The sequence below is a fragment of the Psittacula echo genome (assembly GCF_963264785.1).
Source record: "Psittacula echo genome assembly, chromosome: 16".
Lineage (NCBI taxonomy): Eukaryota > Metazoa > Chordata > Aves > Psittaciformes > Psittacidae > Psittacula > Psittacula echo.
Window position 1 is genome coordinate 10,353,432 of NC_137752.1, and position 19,729 is coordinate 10,373,160.

The window sequence follows — 19,729 nt, forward strand, 5'->3', positions numbered from 1 at the left end:
TCTGCAGAAGAGGCACAGCTCCAGTTTTTTGCCCTGGCTCTTCGGCTGTGGGAGCAGAGGCCTACCGTTTTTGCTGTACTCCCTGGGATGCTGGGCAGCCGAGCACGGGTGCCAAAGAGGTTCCATTGTAATGGACTTTGAGTTGGGAAATGGAGGAGCGACAGCAATGCGGATGGCACCGTTGCAAAGCTGACTTTCTGCAGAAGAGGCACAGCTCAAGTTTTTTGCCCTGGCTCTTCGTCTGTGGGAGCAGAGGCCAACCGTTCGTGCTCTCCTCCCTGGGATGCTGGGCAGCCGAGCACGGGTGCCAAAGAGGTTCCATTGTAATGGACTTTGAGTTGGGAAATGGAGGAGCGACAGCAATGCGGATGGCACCGTTGCAAAGCTGACTTTCTGCAGAAGAGGCACAGCTCCAGTTTTTTGCCCTGGCTCTTCGGCTGTGGGAGCAGAGGCCAACCGTTCGTGCTCTCCTCCCTGGGATGCTGGACAGCCGAGCACGGGTGCCAAAATGTTCCATTGTAATGGACTTTGAGTTGGGAAATGGAGGAGCGACAACAATGCGGATGGCACCGTTGCAAAGCTGACTTTCTGCAGAAGAGGCACAGCTCAAGTTTTTTGCCCTGCCTCTTCGGCTGTGGGAGCAGAGGCCAACCGTTCGTGCTCTACTGCATGGGACGCTGGGCATCTGAGCACGGGTGCCAAAGAGGTTCCATTGTAATGGACTTTGAGTTAGGAAATGGAGGAGCGACAGCAATGCGGATGGCACCGTTGCAAAGCTGACTTTCTGCAGAAGAGGCACAGCTCAAGTTATTTGCCCTGCCTCTTCGTCTGTGGGAGCAGAGGCCAACCGTTCGTGCTGTAATCCCTGGGATGTTGGGCAGCCGAGCAGGGGTGCCAAAGAGGTTCCATTGTAATGGACTTTGAGTTGGGAAATGGAGGAGCGACAGCAATGCGGATGGCACCGTTGCAAAGCTGACTTTCTGCAGAAGAGGCACAGCTCAAGTTTTTTGACCTGGCTCTTCGTCTGTGGGAGCAGAGGCCAACCGTTCGTGCTGTAATCCCTGGGATGCTGGGCAGCCGAGCAGGGGTGCCAAAGAGGTTCCATTGTAATGGACTTTGAGTTGGGAAATGGAGGAGCGACAGCAATGCGGATGGCACCGTTGCAAAGCTGACTTTCTGCAGAAGAGGCACAGCTCCAGTTTTTTGCCCTGCCTCTTCGTCTGTGGGAGCAGAGGCCAACTGTTCGGGCCCTACTCACTGGGATGCTGGGCAGCCGAGCACGGGTGCCAAAGAGGTTCCATTGTAATGGACTTTGAGTTGGGAAATGGAGGAGCGACAGCAATGCGGATGGCACCTTTGCAAAGCTGACTTTCTGCAGAAGAGGCACAGCTCAAGTCTTTTGCCCTGGCTCTTCAATTGTGGGAGCAGAGGCCAACCGTTCGTGCTCTCCTCCCTGGGATGCTGGGCAGCCGAGCACGGGTGCCAAAGATGTTCCATTGTAATGGACTTTGAGTTGGGAAATGGAGGAGCGACAGCAATGCGGATGGCACCGTTGCAAAGCTGACTTTCTGCAGAAGAGGCACAGCTCAAGTTTTTTGCCTTGGCTCTTCGGCTGTGGGAACAGAGGCCAACCATTCGTGCAGTACTCCCTGGGATGCTGGGCATCCGAGCATGGGTGCCAAGGAGCTTCCATTGTAATGGACTTTGAGTTGGGAAATGGAGGAGCGACAGCAATGCGGATGGCACCGTTGCAAAGCTGACTTTCTGCAGAAGAGGCACAGCTCAAGTTTTTTGCCCTGGCTCTTCGGCTGTGGGAGCAGAGGCCAACCATTCGTGCTCTACTACCTTGGATGCTGGGCAGGCGAGCACGGGTGCTAAAGACGTTCCATTGTAATGGACTTTGAGTTGGGAAATGGAGGAGCGACAGCAATGCGGATGGCACCGTTGCAAAGCTGACTTTCTGTAGAAGAGGCACAGCTCAAGTTTTTTGTCCTGACTCTTCGGCTGTGGGAGCAGAGGCCAACCGTTTGTGCTCTACTCCATGGGACGCTGGGCAGCCGAGCACTAGTGTCAAAGAGGTTCCATTGTAATGGACTTTGAGTTGGGAAATGGAGGAGCGACAGCAATGCGGATGGCAGCTTTGCAAAGCTGACTTTCTGCAGAAGAGGCACAGCTCAAGTTTTTTGCCCTGGCTCTACGGCTGTGGGAGCAGAGGCCAACCGTTCGTGCTCTACTGCATGGGACGCTGGGCAGCTGAGCACGGGTGCCAAAGAGGTTCCATTGTAATGGACTTTGAGTTGGGAAATGGAGGAGCGACAGCAATGCGGATGGCACCGTTGCAAAGCTGAGTTTCTGCAGAAGAGGCACAGCTCCAGTTATTTGCCCTGGCTCTTCGTCTGTGGGAGCACAGGCCAAGCGTTCGTGCTGTAATCCCTGGGATGCTGGGCAGCCGAGCAGGGGTGCCAAAGAGGTTCCATTGTAATGGACTTTGAGTTGGGAAATGGAGGAGCGACAGCAATGCGGATGGCACCGTTGCAAAGCTGACTTTCTGCAGAAGAGGCACAGCTCAAGTTTTTTGCCCTGCCTCTTCGGCTGTGAGAACAGAGGTCAACCGTTCGTGCTCTCCTCCCTGGGATGCTGGGCAGCTGAACACGGGTGCCAAAAAGATTCCATTGTAATGGACTTTGAGTTGGGAAATGGAGGAGCGACAGCAATGCGGATGGCACCGTTGCAAAGCTGACTTTCTGCAGAAGAGGCACAGCTCAAGTGTTTTGCCCTGGCTCTTCGGCTGTGGGAGCAGAGGCCAACCATTCGTGCTCTACTCCCTGGGATGCTTGGCATCCGAGCACGGGTGCCAAAGAGGTTCCATTGTAATGGACTTTGAGTTGGGAAATGGAGGAGCGACAGCAATGCGGATGGCACCGTTGCAAAGCTGACTTTCTGCAGAAGAGGCACAGCTCCAGTTTTTTGCCCTGGCTCTTCGGCTGTGGGAGCAGAGGCCAACCGTTCGGGCCCTACTCCCTGGGATGCTGGGCAGCCGAGCACGGGTGCCAAAGAGGTTCCATTGTAATGGACTTTGAGTTGGGAAATGGAGGAGCGACAGCAATGCGGATGGCACCGTTGCAAAGCTGACTTTCTGCAGAAGAGGCACAGCTCAAGTTTTTTGACCTGGCTCTTCGTCTGTGGGAGCAGAGGCCAACTGTTCGGGCCCTACTCACTGGGATGCTGGGCAGCCGAGCACGGGTGCCAAAGAGGTTCCATTGTAATGGACTTTGAGTTGGGAAATGGAGGAGCGACAGCAATGCGGATGGCACCGTTGCAAAGCTGTCTTTCTGCAGAAGAGGCACAGCTCAAGTTTTTTGCCCTGGCTCTTCGGCTGTGGGAGCAGAGGCCAAACATTCGTGCTCTACTCCCTGGGATGCTGGGCAGCCGAGCACGGGTGCCAAAGAGGTTCCATTGTAATGGACTTTGAGTTGGGAAATCGAGGAGCGACAGCAACGCGGATGGCACCGTTGCAAAGCTGACTTTCTGCAGAAGAGGCACAGCTCAAGTTTTTTGTCCTGGCTCTTCGGCTGTGGGAGCAGAGGCCAACCGTTCGTGCTCTACTCCCTGGGATGCTGGGCAGCCGAGCACGGGTGCCAAAGAGGTTCCATTGTAATGGACTTTGAGTTGGGAAATGGAGGAGCAACAGCAATGCGGATGTCACCGTTGCAAAGCTGACTTTCTGCAGAAGAGGCACAGCTCAAGTTTTTTGCCCTGGCTCTTCGGCTGTGAGAACAGAGGCCAACCGTTCGTGCTCTACTCCCTGGGATGCTGGGCAGCCGAGCACGGGTGCCAAAGAGGTTCCATTGTAATGGACTTTGAGTTGGGAAATGGAGGAGCGACAACAATGCGGATGGCACCGTTGCAAAGCTGACTTTCTGCAGAAGAGGCACAGCTCCAGTTTTTTGCCCTGGCTCTTCGGCTGTGGGAGCAGAGGGCAAGCGTTCGTGCTTTGCTCCCTGGGATGCTGGGCAGCCGAGCACGGGTGCCAAAAACGTTCCATTGTAATGGACTTTGAGTTGGGAAATGGAGGAGCGACAGCAATGAGGATGGCACAGTTGCAAAGCTGACTTTCTGCAGAAGAGGCACAGCTCAAGTATTTTGTCCTGGCTCTTCGGCTGTGGGAGCAGAGGCCAACCATTCGTGCTCTACTCCCTGGGATGCTGGACAGCCGAGCACGGGTGCCAAAGAGGTTCCATTGTAATGGACTTTGAGTTGGGAAATGGAGGAGCGACAGCAATGCGGATGGCACCGTTGCAAAGCTGACTTTCTGCAGAAAAGGAACAGCACAAGTTTTCTGCCCTGGCTCTTTGTCTGTGGGAGCAGGGCCAACTGTTCGTGCTCTAGTTCCTGGGATGCTAGGCAGGCGAGCACAGTTGCAAAGAGGTTCCATTGTCATGGACTTTGAGTTGGGAAATCGGGAGTGACAGCAATGCGGATGGCACCGATGCAATGCTGACTTTCTGCAGAAGAGGCACAGCTCAAGTCTTTTACCCTGCCTCTTCGGCTGTGGGAGCAGAGGCCAAACGTTCGTGCTCTACTCCCTGGGATGCTGGGCAGCCGAGCACGGGTGCCAAAGAGGTTCCATTGTAAGGGCCTTTGAGTTGGGAAATGGAGGAGCGACAGCAATGCGGATGGCACCGTTGCAAAGCTGACTTTCTGCAGAAGAGGCACAGCTCCAGTGTTTTGCCCTGGCTCTTCGGCTGTGAGAACAGAGGCCAACCGTTCGTGCTCTCCTCCCTGGGATGCTGGGCAGCCGAGCACGGGTGCCAAAGAGGTTCCATTGTAATGGACTTTGAGTTGGGAAATGGAGGAGCGACAGCAATGCGGATGGCACCGTTGCAAAGCTGACTTTCTGCAGAAGAGGCACAGCTCAAGTTTTTTGCCCTGGCTCTTCGGCTGTGGGAGCAGAGGCCAACCGTTCGTGCTCTCCTCCCTGGGATGCTAGGCAGCCGAGCATGGGTGCCAAAAAGTTCCACTGTAATGGACTTTGAGTTGGGAAATGGAGGAGCGACAGCAATGCGGATGGCACCGTTGCAAAGCTGACTTTCTGCAGAAGAGGCACAGCTCCAGTTTTTTGTCCTGGCTCTTCGGCTGTGGGAGCAGAGGCCAAACATTCGTGCTCTACTCCCTGGGACTCTGGGCAGCCGAGCACGGGTGCCAAAGAGGTTCCATTGTAATGGACTTTGAGTTGGGAAATGGAGGAGCGACAGCAATGCGGATGGCACCGTTGCAAAGCTGACTTTCTGCAGAAGAGGCACAGCTCAAGTTTTTTGCCCTGGCTCTTCGGCTGTGGGAGCAGAGGCCAACCGTTCGTGCTCTACTCCCTGGGATGCTGGGCAGCTGAGCACGGGTGCCAAAGAGGTTCCATTGTAATGGACTTTGAGTTGGGAAATGGAGGAGCAACAGCAATGCGGATAGCACCGCTGCAAAGCTGACTTTCTGCAGAAGAGGCACAGCTCCAGTTTTTTGCCCTGGCTCTTCGGCTGTGGGAGCAGAGGCCAACCGTTCGTGCTCTCCTCCTTGGGATGCTGGGCAGCCGAGCACGGGTGCCAAAGAGGTTCCATTGTAATGGACTTTGAGTTGGGAAATGGAGGAGCGACAGCAATGCTGATGGCACCGTTGCAAAGCTGACTTTTTGCAGAAGAGGCACAGCTCAAGTTTTTTGCCTGGGCTCTTCAGATGTGGGAGCAGAGGGCAAGCGTTCGTGCTCTCCTCCCTGGGATGCTGGGCAGCCGAGCAGGGGTGCCTAAGAGGTTCCATTGTAATGGACTTTGAGTTGGGAAATGGAGGAGCGACAGCAATGCGGATGGCACAGTTGCAAAGCTGACTTTCTGCAGAAGAGGCACAGCTCAAGTTTTTTGTCCTGGCTCTTCGGCTGTGGGAGCAGAGGCCAACCATTCGTGCTCTACTCACTGGGATGCTGGACAGCCGAGCACGGGTGCCAAAGAGGTTCCATTGTAATGGACTTTGAGTTGGGAAATGGAGGAGCGACAGCAATGCGGATGGCACCGTTGCAAAGCTGACTTTCTGCAGAAAAGGAACAGCACAAGTTTTCTGCCCTGGCTCTTCGTCTGTGGGAGCAGGGCCAACTGTTCGTGCTCTAGTTCCTGGGATGCTAGGCAGGCGAGCACAGTTGCAAAGAGGTTCCATTGTAATGGACTTTGAGTTGGGAAATCGGGATTGACAGCAATGCGGATGGCACCGATGCAAAGCTGACTTTCTGCAGAAGAGGCACAGCTCAAGTCTTTTACCCTGCCTCTTCGGCTGTGGGAGCAGAGGACAAACGTTCGTGCTCTACTCCCTGGGATGCTGGGCAGCTGAGCACGGGTGCCAAAGACGTTCCATTGTAAGGGCCTTTGAGTTGGGAAATGGAGGAGCGACAGCAATGCGGATGGCACCGTTGCAAAGCTGACTTTCTGCAGAAGAGGCACAGCTCAAGTTTTTTGCCCTGGCTCTTCGGCTGTGGGAGCAGAGGCCAACCGTTCGTGCTCTCCTCCCTGGGATGCTACGCAGCCGAGCATGGGTGCCAAAAAGTTCCATTGTAATGGATTTTAAGTTGGGAAATGGAGGAGCGACAGCAATGCGGATGGCACCGTTGCAAAGCTGACTTTCTGCAGAAGAGGCACAGCTCCAGTTTTTTGCCCTGGCTCTTCGGCTGTGGGAGCAGAGGCCAACCGTTCGTGCTCTCCTCCCTTTGATGCTAGGCAGCCGAGCACGGGTGCCAAAGAGGTTCCATTGTAATGGACTTTGAGTTGGGAAATGGAGGAGCGACAGCAATGCGGATGGCACCGTTGCAAAGCTGACTTTCTGCAGAAGAGGCACAGCTCAAGTTTTTTGCCCTGGCTCTTCAGCTGTGGGAACAGAGGCCAACCGTTCGGGCCCTACTCGCTGGGATGCTGGGCATCCGAGCACGGGTGCCAAAGAGGTTCCATTGTAATGGACTTTGAGTTGGGAAATGGAGGAGCGACAGCAATGCGGATGGCACCGTTGCAAAGCTGACTTTCTGCAGAAGAGGCACAACTCAAGTTATTTGCCCGGCCTCTTCGGCTGTGGGATCAGAGGGCAAGCGTTCGTGCTCTCCTCCCTGGGATGCTGGGCAGCCGAGCACGGGTGCCAAGGAGCTTCCATTGTAATGGACTTTGAGTTGGGAAATGGAGGAGCGACAGCAATGCGGATGGCACCTTTGAAAGCTGACTTTCTGCAGAAGAGGCACAGCTCAAGTTTTTTGCCCTGGCTCTTCGGCTGTGGGAGCAGAGGCCAACCATTCGTGCTCTCCTCCTTGGGATGCTGGGCAGCCGAGCACGGGTGCCAAAGAGGTTCCATTGTAATGGACTTTGAGTTGGGAAATGGAGGAGCGACAGCAATGCGGATGGCACAGTTGCAAAGCTGACTTTCTGCAGAAGAGGCACAGCTCAAGTTTTTTGCCCTGGCTCTTCGGCTGTGGAAGCAGAGGCCAACCATTCGTGCTCTACTCACTGGGATGCTGGACAGCCGAGCACGGGTGCCAAAGAGGTTCCATTGTAATGGACTTTGATTTGGGAAATGGAGGAGCGACAGCAATGCGGATGGCACCGTTGCAAAGCTGACTTTCTGCAGAAAAGGAACAGCACAAGTTTTCTGCCCTGGCTCTTCGTCTGTGGGAGCAGGGCCAACTGTTCGTGCTCTAGTTCCTGGGATGCTAGGCAGGCGTGCACGGTTGCAAAGATGTTCCATTGTAATGGACTTTGAGTTGGGAAATCGGGAGTGACAGCAATGCGGATGGCACCGATGCAAAGCTGACTTTCTGCAGAAGAGACACAGCTCAAGTCTTTTACCCTGCCTCTTCGGCTGTGGGAGCAGAGGCCAACCGTTCGTGCTCTCCTCCCTGGGATGCTGGGCAGCCGAGCACGGGTGCCAAAGACGTTCCATTGTAAGGGCCCTTGAGTTGGGAAATCGAGGAGCGACAGCAATGCGGATGGCACCGTTGCAAAGCTGACTTTCTGCAGAAGAGGCAAAGCTCAAGTTTTTTGCCCTGGCTCTTCGGCTGTGGGAGCAGAGGGCAAGCGTTCGTGTTCTACTCCCTGGGACGCTGGGCAGCCGAGAACTGGTGCCAAAGAGGTTCCATTGTAATGGACTTTGAGTTGGGAAATGGAGGAGCGACAGCAATGCGGATGGCACCGTTGCAAAGCTGACTTTCTGCAGAAGAGGCACAGCTCAAGTTATTTGCCCTGTCTCATCGGCTGTGGGAGCAGAAGCCAACCGTTCATGCTGTACTCCCTGGGATGCTGGGCAGCCGAGCATGGGTGCCATGGAGCTTCCATTGTAATGGACTTTGAGTTGGGAAATGGAGGAGCGACAGCAATGCGGATGGCACCGTTGCAAAGCTGACTTTCTGCAGAAGAGGCACAGCTCAAGTTTTTTGCCCTGCCTCTTCGGCTGTGGGAGCAGAGGCCAGCAATTCGTGCTCTACTCCCTTGGATGCTAGGCAGGCGAGCACGGGTGCCAAAGACGTTCCAATGTAATGGACTTTGAGATGGGAAATCGAGGAGCGACAACAATGCGGATGGCACCGTTGCAAAGCTGACTTTCTGCAGAAGAGGCACAGCTCAAGTTTTTTGCCCTGCCTCTTCGGCTGTGGGAACAGAGGCCAACCATTCGTGCTCTACTCCCGGGCATGCTGGGCAGCCGAGCATGGGTGCCAAGGAGCTTCCATTGTAATGGACTTTGAGTTGGGAAATGGAGGAGCGACAGCAATGCGGATGGAACCGTTGCAAAGCTGACTTTCTGCAGAAGAGGCACAGCTCAAGTTTTTTGCCCTGCCTCTTCGGCTGTGGGAGCAGAGGCCAACCATTCGTGCTCTACTCCCTGGGATGCTAGACAGGCGAGCACGGGTGCCAATGACGTTCCATTGTAATGGACTTTGAGTTGGGAAATGGAGGAGCGACAGCAATGCGGATGGCACCGTTGCAAAGCTGACTTTCTGCAGAAGAGGCACAGCTCAAATTTTTTGCCCGGGCTCTTCGGCTGTGGGAGCAGAGGCCAACCGTTCGTGCTCTACTCCCTGGGATGCTGGGCAGCCGAGCACGGGTGCCAAAGAGGTTCCATTGTAATGGACTTTGAGTTGGGAAATCGAGGAGCGACAACAATGCCGATGGCACAGTTGCAAAGCTGACTTTCTGCAGAAGAGGCACAGCCCAAGTTTTTTGTCCTGGCTCTTCGGCTGTGGGAGCAGAGGCCAACCGTTCGTGCTCTACTCCCTGGGATGCTAGGCAGCCGAGCACGGGTGCCAAAAATGTTCCATTGTAATGGACTTTGAGTTGGGAAATGGAGGAGCGACAGCAATGCGGATGGCACCGTTGCAAAGCTGACTTTCTGCAGAAGAGGCACAGCTCAAGTTTTTTGCCCTGGCTCTTCGGCTGTGGGAGCAGAGGCCAACCGTTCGGGCTCTACTCCCTGGGATGCTGGGCAGCCGAGCATGGGTGCCAAGGAGGTTCCATTGTAAGGGACTTTGAGTTGGGAAATGGAGGAGCAACAGCAATGCGGATGGCACCGTTGCAAAGCTGACTTTCTGCAGAAGAGGCACAGCTCAAGTTTTTTGCCCTGGCTCTTCGGCTGTGGGAGCAGAGGCCAACCGTTCGTGCTCTACTGCCTGGGATGCTGGGCAGCCGAGCACGGGTGCCAAAGAGGTTCCATTGTAATGGACTTTGAGTTGGGAAATGGAGGAGCGACAGCAATGCGGATGGCACCGTTGCAAAGCTGACTTTCTGCAGAAGAGGCACAGCTCCAGTTTTTTGCCCTGGCTCTTTGGCTGTGGGAGCAGAGGCCAGCCATTCGTGCTCTACTCCCTGGGACGCTGGGCAGCCGAGCATGGGTGCCAAAGAGGTTCCATTGTAATGGACTTTGAGTTGGGAAATGGAGGAGCGACAGCAATGCGGATGGCACCGTTGCAAAGCTGACATTCTGCAGAAGAGGCACAGCTCAAGTTTTTTGCCCTGGCTCTTCGGCTGTGGGAGCAGAGGCCAACCGTTCGTGCTCTACTCCCTGGGATGCTGGGCAGCCGAGCATGGGTGCCAAAAAGGTTCCATTGGAATGGACTTTGAGTTGGGAAATGGAGGAGCGACAGCAATGCGGATGGCACCATTGCAAAGCTGACTTTCTGCAGAAGAGGCACAGCTCAAGTTTTTTGCCCTGGCTCTTCGGCTGTGGGAGCAGAGGCCAACCGTTCGTGCTCTACTCCCTGGGATGCTGGGCAGCCGAGCACGGGTGCCAAAAAGGTTCCATTGTAATGGACTTTGAGTTGGGAAATGGAGGAGCGACAGCAATGCGGATGGCACAGTTGCAAAGCTGACTTTCTGCAGAAGAGGCACAGCGCAAGTTTTTTGCCCTGGCTCTTTGGCTGTGGGAGCAGAGGCCAACCGTTCGTGCTCTACTCCCTGGGATGCTGGGCAGCCGAGCACGGGTGCCAAGGAGGTTCCATTGTAAGGGACTTTGAGTTGGGAAATGGAGGAGCAACAGCAATGCGGATGGCACCGTTGCAAAGCTGACTTTCTGCAGAAGAGGCACAGCTCAAGTTTTTTGCCCTGGCTCTTCGGCTGTGGGAGCAGAGGCCAACCATTCGTGCTCTACTCCCTGGGATAATGGGCAGCCGAGCATGGATGCCAAGGAGCTTCCATTGTAATGGACTTTGAGTTGGGAAGTCGAGGAGCAACAGCAATGCGGATGGCACCATTGCAAAGATGACTTTCTGCAGAAGAGGCACAGCTCAAGTTTTTTGCCCTGGCTCTTCAGCTGTGGGAACAGAGGCCAACCATTCGTGCTCTACTCCCTGGCATGCTAGGCAGGCGAGCACGGGTGCCAAAGAGGTTCCATTGTAATGGACTTTGAGTTGGGAAATGGAGGAGCGACAGCAATGCGGATGGCACCGTTGCAAAGCTGACTTTCTGCAGAAGAGGCACAGCTCAAGTTATTTGCCCTGGCTCTTCGGCTGTGGGAGCAGAGGCCAACTGTTCGTGCTCTACTTCCTGGGATGCTGGGCAGCCGAGCACGGGTGCCAAAGATGTTCCATTGTAATGGTCTTTGAGTTGGGAAATGGAGGAGCGACAGCAATGCGGATGGCACCGTTGCAAAGCTGACTTTCTGCAGAAGAGGCACAGCTCAAGTTTTTTGTCCTGGCTCTTCGGCTGTGGGAGCAGAGGCCAACCGTTCGTGCTCTACTCCCTGTGATGCTGGGCAGGCGAGCACGGGTGCCAAAGAGGTTCCATTTTAATGGACTTTGAGTTGGGAAATCGAGGAGCGACAGCAATGCGGATTGCAGCGTTGCAAAGCTGACTTTCTGCAGAAGAGGCACAGCTCAAGTTTTGTGCCCTGGCTCTTCGGCTGTGGGAGCAGAGGCCAACCATTCGTGCTCTACTCCCTGGGATCTTGAGCAGCAGAGAACTGGTGCCAAAGAGGTTCCATTGGAATGGACTTTGAGTTGGGAAATGGAGGAGCGACAGCAATGCGGATGGCACCGTTGCAAAGCTGACTTTCTGCAGAAGAGGCACAGCCCAAGTTTTTTGCCCTGGCTCTTCGGCTGTGGGAGCAGAGGCCAACCGTTCGTGCTCTACTCCCTGGGATGCTGGGCAGCCGAGCACGGGTGCCAAAGAGGTTCCATTGTAATGGACTTTGAGTTGGGAAATGGAGGAGCAACAGCAATGCAGATGGCACCGTTGCAAAGCTGATTTTCTGCAGCAGAGGCACAGCTCATGTTTTTTGCCCTGGGTCCTCGGTTCTGGAAGCAGAGACGAAACGTTCGTGCTCTACTCCCTGTGATGCTGGGCAGCCGAGCACGGGTGCCAAAGAGGTTCCATTGTAATGGACTTTGAGTTGGGAAATGGAGGAGCGACAGCAATGCGGATGGCAGCGTTGCAAAGCTGACTTTCTGCAGAAGAGGCACAGCTCAAGTTTTTTGCCCTGGCTCTTTGGTGTGGGAGCAGAGGCCAACCGTTCGTGCTCTACTCCCTGGAATGCTGGACAGCTAAGGACGGGTACCAAAGAGGTTCCACTGTAATGGTCTTTGAGTTGGGAAATGGAGGAGCGACAGCAATGCGGATGGCACCGTTGCAAAGCTGACTTTCTGCAGAAGAGGCACAGCTCCAGTTTTTTGCCCAGGCTCTTCGGCTGTGGGAGCAGAGGTCAACCGTTCGTGCTCTGCTCCCTGGGATGCTGGGCAGCCGAGCACGGGTGCCAAAGATGTTCCATTCTAATGGACTTTGAGTTCGGAAATCGAGGATAGACAGCAATGCGGATGGCACCGTTGCAAAGCTGACTTTCTGCAGAAGAGGCACAGCTCAAGTTTTTTGCCCTGGCTCTTCGGCTGTGGGAGCAGAGGCCAACCGTTCGTGCTCTGCTCCCTGGGATGCTGGGCAGCCGAGCACGGGTGCCAAAGAGGTTCCATTCTAATGGACTTTGAGTTGGGAAATGGAGGAGCGACAGCAATGCGGATGGCAGCGTTGCATAGCTGACTTTCTGCAGAAGAGGCACAGCTCAAGTTTTTTGCCCTGCCTCTTCGGCTGTGGGAGCAGAGGCCAACCATTCGTGCTCTACTCCCTGGGATGCTGGGCAGCCGAGCACGGGTGCCAACGATGTTCCATTGTAATGGAATTTGAGTTGGGAAATGAAGGAGCGACAGCAATGCGGATGGCACCGTTGCAAAGCTGACTTTCTGCAGAAGAGGCACAGCCCAAGTTTTTTGCCCTGGCTCTTCGGCTGTGGGAGCAGAGGCCAACCGTTCGTGCTCTACTCCCTGGAATGCTAGACAGCTAAGGACGGGTGCCACAGAGGTTCCACTGTAATGGTCTTTGAGTTGGGAAATGGAGGAGCGACAGCAATGCGGATGGCACCGTTGCAAAGCTGACTTTCTGCAGAAGAGGCACAGCTCAAGTTTTTTGCCCTGCCTCTTCGGCTGTGGGAGCAGAGGCCAACCGTTCGTGCTCTGCTCCCTGGGATGCTGGGCAGCAGAGCACGGGTGCCAAAGAGGTTCCATTCTAATGGACTTTGAGTTGGGAAATGGAGGAGCGACAGCAATGCGGATGGCAGCATTGCAAAGTTGACTTTCTGCAGAAAAGGCACAGCTCAAGTTTTTTGCCCTGGCTCTTCGGCTGTGGGAGCAGAGGCCAACCGTTCGTGCTTTGCTCCCTGGGATGCTGGGCAGCCGAGCACGGGTGCCAAAGAGGTTCCATTGTAATGGACTTTGAGTTGGGAAATGGTGGAGCGACAGCAATGCGGATGGCACCGTTGCAAAGCTGACTTTCTGCAGAAGAGGCACAGCTCAAATTTTTTGCCCTGGCTCTTCGGCTGTGGGAGCAGAGGCCAACCGTTCGTGCTCTGCTCCCTGTGTTGCTGGGCAGGCGAGCACGGGTGCCAAAGAGGTTCCATTTTAATGGACTTTGAGTTGGGAAATCGAGAATTGACAGCAATGCGGATTGCAGCGTTGCAAAGCTGACTTTCTGCAGAAGAGGCACAGCTCAAGTTTTGTGCCCTGGCTCTTCGGCTGTGGGAGCAGAGGCCAACCATTCGTGCTCTACTCCCTGGGATCTTGAGCAGCAGAGAACTGGTGCCAAAGAGGTTCCATTGGAATGGACTTTGAGTTGGGAAATGGAGGAGCGACAGCAATGCGGATGGCAGCGTTGCAAAGCTGACTTTCTGCAGAAGAGGCACAGCTCAAGTTTTTTGCCCTGGCTCTTCGGCTGTGGGAGCAGAGGCCAACCGTTCGTGCTCTACTCCCAGGGATGCTGGGCAGCCGAGCACGGGTGCCAATGAGGTTCCATTGTAATGGACTTTGAGTTGGGAATTTGAGGAGTGACAGCAATGCGGATGGCAGCGTTGCAAAGCTGACTTTCTGCAGAAGAGGCACAGCTCCAGTTTTTTGCCCTGGCTCTTCGGCTGTGGGAGCAGAGGCCAACCGTTCGTGCTCTACTCCCTGGGATGCTGGGCAGCCGAGCATGGGTGCCAAAGAGGTTCCATTGTAATGGACTTTGAGTTGGGAAATTGAGGAGCGACAGCAATGCGGATGGCAGCGTTGCAAAGCTGACTTTCTGCAGAAGAGGCACAGCTCCAGTTTTTTGCCCTGGCTCTTCGGCTGTGGGAGCAGAGGCCAACCATTCGTGCTCTACTCCCTGGGACGCTGGGCAGCCGAGCACGGGTGCCAACGATGTTCCATTGTAATGGACTTTGAGTTGGGAAATCGGGAGTGACAGCAATGCGGATGGCAGCGTTGCAAAGCTGACTTTCTGCAGAAGAGGCACAGCTCAAGTTTTTTGCACTGGGTCCTCAGTTCTGTAAGCAGAGGCGAAACGTTCGTGCTCTACTCCCTGGGATGCTGGGCAGCCGAGCACGGGTGCCAAAGAGGTTCCATTGTAATGGACTTTGAGTTGGGAAATCGAGGAGCGACAGCAATGCGGGTGGCACCGTTGCAAAGCTGACTTTCTGCAGAAGAAGCACAGCTCAAGTTTTTTGCCCTGGCTCTTTGGCTGTGGGAGCAGAGGCCAACCGTTCGTGCTCTACTCCCTGGAATGCTGGACAGCTAAGGACGGGTGCCAAAGAGGTTCCACTGTAATGGACTTTGAGTTGGGAAATGGAGGAGCGACAGCAATGCGGATGGCACCGTTGCAAAGCTGAGTTTCTGCAGAAGAGGCACAGCTCCAGTTTTTTGCCCTGGCTCTTCGGCTGTGGGAGCAGAGGCCAACCGTTCGTGCTCTACTCCCTGGTATGCTGGGCAGCCGAGCACGGGTGCCAAAATGTTCCATTGTAATGGACTTTGAGTTGGGAAATGAAGGAGCGACAGCAATGCGGATGGCACCGTTGCAAAGCTGACTTTCTGCAGAAGAGTCGCAGCTCAAGTCTTTTGCCCTGCCTCTTCGGCTGTGGGAGCAGAGGCCAACCGTTCGTGCTCTACTCCCTTTAATGCTGGACAGCTAAGGACGGGTGCCACAGAGGTTCCACTGTAATGGTCTTTGAGTTCGGAAATGGAGGAGCGACAGCAATGCGGATGGCACCGTTGCAAAGCTGACTTTCTGCAGAAGAGGCACAGCTCAAGTTTTTTGCCCTGCCTCTTCGGCTGTGGGAGCAGAGGCCAACCGTTCGTGCTCTGCTCCCTGGGATGCTGAGCAACCGAGCACGGGTGCCAAAGAGGTTCCATTGTAATGGACTTTGAGTTGGGAAATGGAGGAGCGACAGCAATGCGGATGGCAGCGTTGCAAAGCTGACTTTCTGCAGAAGAGGCACAGCTCAAGTTTTTTGCCCTGCGTCTTCGGCTGTGGGAGCAGAGGCCAACCGTTCGTGCTTTGCTCCCTGGGATGCTGGGCAGCCGAGCACGGGTGCCAAAGAGGTTCCATTGTAATGGACTTTGAGTTGGGAAATGGAGGAGCGACAGCAATGCGGATGGCACCGTTGCAAAGCTGACTTTCTGCAGAAGAGGCACAGCTCAAGTTTTTTGCCCTGGCTCTTCGGCTGTGGGAGCAGAGGCCAACCGTTCGTGCTTTGCTCCCTGGGATGCTGGGCAGCCGAGCACGGGTGCCAAAGAGGTTCCATTGTAATGGACTTTGAGTTGGGAAATGGATGAGCGACAGCAATGTGGATGGCACCGTTGCAAAGCTGACTTTCTGCAGAAGAGGCACAGCTCAAGTTTTTTGCCCTGGCTCTTCGGCTGTGGGAGCAGAGGCCAACCGTTCGTGCTCTACTCCCTGGGATGCTGGGCAGCCGAGCACGGGTGCCAATGAGGTTCCATTGTAATGGACTTTGTGTTGGGAATTTGAGGAGTGACAGCAATGCGGATGGCAGCGTTGCAAAGCTGACTTTCTACAGAAGAGGCACAGCTCCAGTTTTTTGCCCTGGCTCTTCGGCTGTGGGAGCAGAGGCCAACCGTTCGTGCTCTACTCCCTGGGATGCTGGGCAGCCGAGCACGGGTGCCAAAGAGGTTCCATTGTAATGGAATTTGAGTTGGGAAATCGAAGAGGGACAGCAATGCGGGTGGCACCGTTGCAAAGCTGACTTTCTGCAGAAGAGGCACAGCTCAAGTTTTTTGCCCTGACTCTTCGGTTCTGGAAGCAGAGGCCAACCGTTCGTGCTCTACTCCCTTTAATGCTGGGCAGCCGAGCACGGGTGCCAAAGAGGTTCCATTGTAATGGACTTTGAGTTGGGAAATGGAGGAGCAACAGCAATGCAGATGGCACCGTTGCAAAGCTGATTTTCTGCAGCAGAGGCACAGCTCATGTTTTTTGCCCTGGGTCCTCGGTTCTGGAAGCAGAGGCGAAACGTTCGTGCTCTACTCCCTGGGATGCTGGGCAGCCGAGCACGGGTGCCAAAGAGGTTCCATTCTAATGGACTTTGAGTTGGGAAATGGAGGAGCGACAGCAATGCGGATGGCAGTGTTGCAAAGCTGACTTTCTGCAGAAGAGGCACAGCTCAAGATTTTTGCCCTGGCTCTTTGGTGTGGGAGCAGAGGCCAACCGTTCGTGCTCTACTCCCTGGAATGCTGGACAGCTAAGGACGGGTACCAAAGAGGTTCCACTGTAATGGTCTTTGAGTTGGGAAATGGAGGAGCGACAGCAATGCGGATGGCACCGTTGCAAAGCTGACTTTCTGCAGAAGAGGCACAGCTCCAGTTTTTTGCCCAGGCTCTTCGGCTGTGGGAGCAGAGGTCAACCGTTCGTGCTCTGCTCCCTGGGATGCTGGGCAGCCGAGCACGGGTGCCAAAGATGTTCCATTCTAATGGACTTTGAGTTGGGAAATCGAGGATAGACAGCAATGCGGATGGCACCGTTGCAAAGCTGACTTTCTGCAGAAGAGGCACAGCTCAAGTTTTTTGCCCTGCCTCTTCGGCTGTGGGAGCAGAGGCCAACCGTTCGTGCTCTGCTCCCTGGGATGCTGGGCAGCCGAGCACGGGTGCCAAAGAGGTTCCATTGTAATGGACTTTGAGTTGGGAAATGGAGGAGCGACAGCAATGCGGATGGCAGCGTTGCAAAGCTGACTTTCTGCAGAAGAGGCACAGCTCAAGTTTTTTGCCCTGCCTCTTCGGCTGTGGGAGCAGAGGCCAACCATTCGTGCTCTACTCCCTGGGATGCTGGGCAGCCGAGCACGGGTGCCAACGATGTTCCATTGTAATGGAATTTGAGTTGGGAAATGAAGGAGCGACAGCAATGCGGATGGCACCGTTGCAAAGCTGACTTTCTGCAGAAGAGGCGCAGCTCTAGTTTTTTCCCCTGGCTCTTCGGCTGTGGGAGCAGAGGCCAACCGTTCGTGCTCTACTCCCTGGAATGCTAGACAGCTAAGGACGGGTGCCACAGAGGTTCCACTGTAATGGTCTTTGAGTTGGGAAATGGAGGAGCGACAGCAATGCGGATGGCACCGTTGCAAAGCTGACTTTCTGCAGAAGAGGCACAGCTCAAGTTTTTTGCCCTGCCTCTTCGGCTGTGGGAGCAGAGGCCAACCGTTCGTGCTCTGCTCCCTGGGATGCTGGGCAGCAGAGCACGGGTGCCAAAGAGGTTCCATTGTAATGGACTTTGAGTTGGGAAATGGAGGAGCGACAGCAATGCGGATGGCAGCATTGCAAAGTTGACTTTCTGCAGAAGAGGCACAGCTCAAGTTTTTTGCCCTGGCTCTTCGGCTGTGGGAGCAGAGGCCAACCGTTCGTGCTTTGCTCCCTGGGATGCTGGGCAGCCGAGCACGGGTGCCAAAGAGGTTCCATTGTAATGGACTTTGAGTTGGGAAATGGAGGAGCGACAGCAATGCGGATGGCACCGTTGCAAAGCTGACTTTCTGCAGAAGAGGCACAGCTCAAGTTTTTTGCCCTGCCTCTTCGGCTGTGGGAGCAGAGGCCAACCGTTCGTGCTCTGCTCCCTGGGATGCTGGGCAGCCGAGCACGGGTGCCAAAGAGGTTCCATTCTAATGGACTTTGAGTTGGGAAATGGAGGAGCGACTGCAATGCGGATGGCACCGTTGCAAAGCTGACTTTCTGCAGAAGAGGCACAGCTCAAGTTTTTTGCCCTGGCTCTTCGGCTGTGGGAGCAGAGGCCAACCGTTCGTGCTCTGCTCCCTGGGATGCTGGGCAGCCGAGCACAGGTGCCAAAGAGGTTCCATTGTAATGGACATTGAGTTGGGAAATCGAGAAGTGACAGCAATGCAGATGGCACCGTTGCAAAACTGACTTTCTGCAGAAGAGGCACAGCTCAAGTTTTTTGCCCTGGCTCTTCGGCTGTGGGAGCAGAGGCCAACCGTTCGTGCTCTCCTCCCTGGGATGCTGGGCAGCCGAGCACGGGTGCCAAAGAGGTTCCATTTTAATGGACTTTGAGTTGGGAAATCGAGAATTGACAGCAATGCGGATTGCAGCGTTGCAAAGCTGACTTTCTGCAGAAGAGGCACAGCTCAAGTTTTGTGCCCTGGCTCTTCGGCTGTGGGAGCAGAGGCCAACCATTCGTGCTCTACTCCCTGGGATCTTGAGCAGCAGAGAACTGGTGCCAAAGAGGTTCCATTGGAATGGACTTTGAGTTGGGAAATGGAGGAGCGACAGCAATGCGGATGGCAGCGTTGCAAAGCTGACTTTCTGCAGAAGAGGCACAGCTCCAGTTTTTTGCCCTGCCTCTTCGGCTGTGGGAGCAGAGGCCAACCGTTCGTGCTCTACTCCCAGGGATGCTGGGCAGCCGAGCATGGGTGCCAATGAGGTTCCATTGTAATGGACTTTGAGTTGGGAATTTGAGGAGTGACAGCAATGCGGATGGCAGCGTTGCAAAGCTGACTTTCTGCAGAAGAGGCACAGCTCCAGTTTTTTGCCCTGGCTCTTCGGCTGTGGGAGCAGAGGCCAACCGTTCGTGCTCTACTCCCTGGGATGCTGGGCAGCCGAGCATGGGTGCCAAAGAGGTTCCATTGTAATGGACTTTGAGTTGGGAAATGGAGGAGCGACAGCAATGCGGATGGCAGCGTTGCAAAGCTGATTTTCTGCAGAAGAGGCACAGCTCCAGTTTTTTGCCCTGGCTCTTCGGCTGTGGGAGCAGAGGCCAACCATTCGTGCTCTACTCCCTGGGATGCTGGGCAGCCGAGCACGGGTGCCAACGATGTTCCATTGTAATGGAATTTGAGTTGGGAAATCGAGGAGCGACAGCAATGCGGGTTGCACCGTTGCAAAGCTGACTTTCTGCAGAAGAGGCACAGCTCAAGTTTTTTGCCCTGACTCTTCGGTTCTGGAAGCAGAGTCCAACCGTTCGTGCTCTACTCCCTGGGATGCTGGGCAGCCGAGCACGGGTGCCAAAGAGGTTCCATTGTAATGGACTTTGAGTTGGGAAATGGAGGAGCAACAGCAATGCAGATGGCACCGTTGCAAAGCTGTCTTTCTGCAGCAGAGGCACAGCTCAAGTTTTTTGCACTGGGTCCTCAGTTCTGTAAGCAGAGGCGAAACGTTCGTGCTCTACTCCCTGTGATGCTGGGCAGCCGAGCACGGGTGCCAAAGAGGTTCCATTGTAATGGACTTTGAGTTGGGAAATGAAGGAGCGACAGCAATGCGGATGGCAGTGTTGCAAAGCTGACTTTCTGCAGAAGAAGCACAGCTCAAGTTTTTTGCCCTGGCTCTTTGGCTGTGGGAGCAGAGGCCAACCGTTCGTGCTCTACTCCCTGGAATGCTGGACAGCTAAGGACGGGTGCCAAAGAGGTTCCACTGTAATGGACTTTGAGTTGG